Source organism: Leuciscus leuciscus (genome assembly GCF_965113295.1).
Source record: "Leuciscus leuciscus genome assembly, chromosome: 3".
NCBI lineage: Eukaryota > Metazoa > Chordata > Actinopteri > Cypriniformes > Leuciscidae > Leuciscus > Leuciscus leuciscus.
This window is the reverse complement of record NC_138727.1, coordinates 6,675,064-6,678,566: the sequence shown is the minus strand read 5'-3', so window position 1 is coordinate 6,678,566 and position 3,503 is coordinate 6,675,064. Positions and strand designations below refer to the sequence as shown.

Genomic DNA, 3,503 nt, shown 5'->3' with positions numbered 1-3,503 from the left:
GAACACGTGGCTTATGAGTTTTCACTAGCTGCGTGTTCATGTCTCGTTTTGTGTTCTAGTCCTGTTTGTTGTGAGCACATGGCTTGTCATGTGTTTCCTTGTGCCATGTGCTCTCTAGTCGATTGTCTAACCCCGCCCACCTTGTTACCTGATTATTGATTCATTTTCCCCACCTGTCCTCCCTCGTTACCTGCTTTGTTTGCTCTCCCTATTTATTCTCCTTGTGTTTGCAGTCCTGGGCTGGTTCGTTGTCGTATCTATGCTGTGTGTTTCCCTGCTGTCTACACTGTTAGACTTTTCAAGGGTTTTTTACAGTAACTTACTGGCAACACTGTTGCCAGTAAGTTACTGTAATTAGGATTTACAGTACATTACCGTATTTCATTACATTACCATAATACAGTGCATTACTGTAAAAACGAAGCTAATCAGTACACTACTGTAATTATTTTTTTCTTTGTACTAAATTAGATTTCATAATTTTGATATATAATTCATTTTATTTTTATCTTACATAAATACTACTAACATACAAACCAATTAGACAAAGTTATTACAAAATACAATTTTTTTATTTAAAAAATCTCATATATATCACAAAATAAACAGTCTGCCAATGCTGGAAATATGTGTGAAACGTTTACACATTAATGGGTGAGTTTAGGGACAACGTTTTTGTGTTAATTTTAACATTTAACATTTAAATTCATTGTGTTAATGATTTTAACAAAGTAAATATGTCAGAAAGGTTAGCACAAAGATGTGTAAATGTGTTAAATTAACACATTATGTGCTGTCCTTCACTGCACACATTGTTAAAATCATACATAAAATCATAAACAAAACGTTAGCATTTGACTAAATGAATGTAGAGTCATTGGTTGTTTAGCTTATACAAGTATTATAATTAAATATCAACCATTACATTCATAAAACTGCAGAATATAAATACATTTCTAAGCAGTCAAAAAGGAAATATCCAACACAGGACAAAACACAGTTCTTTTCACAATACATGACACATAACCCCACCTTAAAAATAATTTCACTAATTTACAAAAATGTGTTGGATTCATGTACACTGGTGGCCAAAATAAGTATTTAAGTGTCTTAATGTTTTTGAAAGGAGTCTCTTTGATGCTCAAGAAACATTTCTCATTATAATCAATGTCTGACTGTCTACCCCTCAGTCTACTTCTACTTCTACGAGTAAAGATCATCATCAGAATAATCTTTAAAAAGTCAACACAATGTTTTTGTCCACCTTTGCGAATAAATGAACTTCTCCAAAGATTGGTTCCTGTTCAGAACTTGACTGACAACATCAGAATGTTCCCTGGTCTGCATGCGTGTCCACAAACACTAATGTACTCAGTCCTTCAGAGGAGATCCCGGTTCCAACACTATATATGAGAGAGAGAGAGAGAGAGAGAGAGAGAGAGAGAGAGAATATTAGTGTCAAAATATTTTTAACCTCCTTTTTTTACATTTTTATTATTATTTTTACAATAACTAAAGAATATATATTTGTAAACAGCTTTTTAGCATATGTAAATAGCATATTCAAACATTTCAACTGAACTAAATTAAATTATTCCAGATTAAATTTTAATACTTACAAATCCTAAATTCTGTCCAAAAATTCTGAGATCCATAGCTCTCTATGACTGTGACTGAAATCGATGTTTTAGCCCATTTCAGCTCGTCTGCAGTGAAGGAGTTCCTGTTTGAGACAAATACACAGTAAGACACATGCAAGAACTCACTGTGTGATGATCGTTCTCCTTCCTACAGTAGTTAACCCACCTGTGCACTGATATTAGGACCTTCCTGGTCAGGTGGGACTGCAATGGTAGAGAGTCTTCTGCCTAATAAAATATCAAAATAATGCAAAAAATATAAACTTAAGTTGTTTAGAATTCTAGATTTGGTATGGATGAATTAGTGAGAGTTTTACTGCAGTGCTAACCTGGATACATTTAATCTGGTGAGACTGAACAAAGACAATGGTCCATCTTCTGATTGGTTAATTTGCTGTGTAATAAATATAAAGTTAGACATGATACAAATATCACTTATTTGATATAAAGTTAGCCAATTTTATAGAGATTTTATAAGACATTGTATGCTACCTAGTCTGCACCAGTGGCTCCAAAGCACTTATCACATATTGCTAATCATTTCAGCAAACTTATTTCAAAATATATCACAAATGGCCTAACGTTAACTTACCTCCGGAATCTTGCTAGTCACTGGCGCGAATTGGCGCTTTGTTGCAGTTGCCTTTAGTTTAAACACATACAAAAATGGAAGTAAATATTAAATTCCATAAAAAAAACTATAATAGCCTATGTTATAGTTTGCAAACTAATACTAAACCTAGAAAGGTGGCAGCTAGCCAAATAAAACTTACATACAATGTTATTTTCTCATCAGTAGGCCAACATTATCTACAACCAAAACAGAATTTCACATTAGTTAATTTATTGTTAATGTAAACTAACGTTAAGCGTTGCTCGTTGGCGTATTTTAACTCGACAACAAAGTCTGTCAAATGAAACGTTAGCGCAGTTTACCGTGGTAAAGTTCGTTACCGCCATGTAGTAGGCTATAACAGGTTAAACTGGGCACATTCCTGTCAACACACACAGAATGTTTTTTACCTTGCTTGCTGGTCTCTCTCTCGGTGAAGTGAATTCCGTCTCTTCCCCGGGCCAGACTCGAACGGCGCGGTCCAACAAAAGACAGTCAGAACCCAGTGATATTACACTGGATGCTCCGGCACGACACGACACGACAAGACAAATGATGCGCCGTTATATTTCTGACGTACAGTACTCCGAGTCCAAGCGCTCGCGCTATTTCTGACAAGGGACAAACAGGTTCGCATTTTGCATTAATGGTCCGGTCCGGTCGCTTCAATGTGTCCAATATAGACAGCCTCTGACTGTTATAGCGTTGTAGACACGCAGTGTAAGGCAAAAATTAGGAAATAAAAAGCACGATGGAATGGTGCCAGCCAGAGAGACCGTTACGTCAAATACAGTAGTATACAGCAAATTTTAAAAAAATACAGTAAGTCTCTGTATGTGGTGTTAGACAAATACAGTAGTATACAGCAAATTTTAAAAATACAGTAAGTCACTGTATGTGGTGTTAGACGTCACAGGAAATTCCCATGATGCAATGGGAATCACAGTTATTTACTGTAAAGAGAAATAGCAGTATAATACTGGGGGATTTAAAGTAAATAACTGTAGAAATTACAGAAAAGTCTAACAGTGTAGTCAAGCTGAGTCAAGTCTAGTCTGTCTTGTTTTTCCCCCTCGGGGTAGTTTTGTTTGTATTTGTTTTATTTTATGCTTAATAAAAGCCCATTTGATCTGCACGTGAGTCCTCGCTACTTCCACCTACCCAAACCCTGACAGAACGAACCAGCCATCAGAGGACTCAGCAGAAAGATGGTCATCTTCCTGTTTCCATCTCCCAGTGCTTGCCCCTCC

The 3,503-nt window shown here is 36.0% G+C and overlaps 1 long non-coding RNA gene across 1 annotated transcript; it reads right to left on the bottom strand.

Annotated features, from left to right (window-relative positions):
• Nucleotides 1-609: 609 nt before the first annotated feature.
• LOC309495938 lies at nucleotides 610-3,217 on the bottom strand. The gene is made up of 7 exons (XR_014204892.1): nucleotides 2,414-3,217; nucleotides 2,233-2,283; nucleotides 1,970-2,034; nucleotides 1,807-1,868; nucleotides 1,620-1,723; nucleotides 1,317-1,403; nucleotides 610-1,281 (listed from the first exon to the last, which is right to left on the bottom strand). It is a non-coding gene; the product is annotated as an uncharacterized lncRNA (long non-coding RNA).
• Between the last annotated feature and the right edge of the window lie 286 nt (nucleotides 3,218-3,503).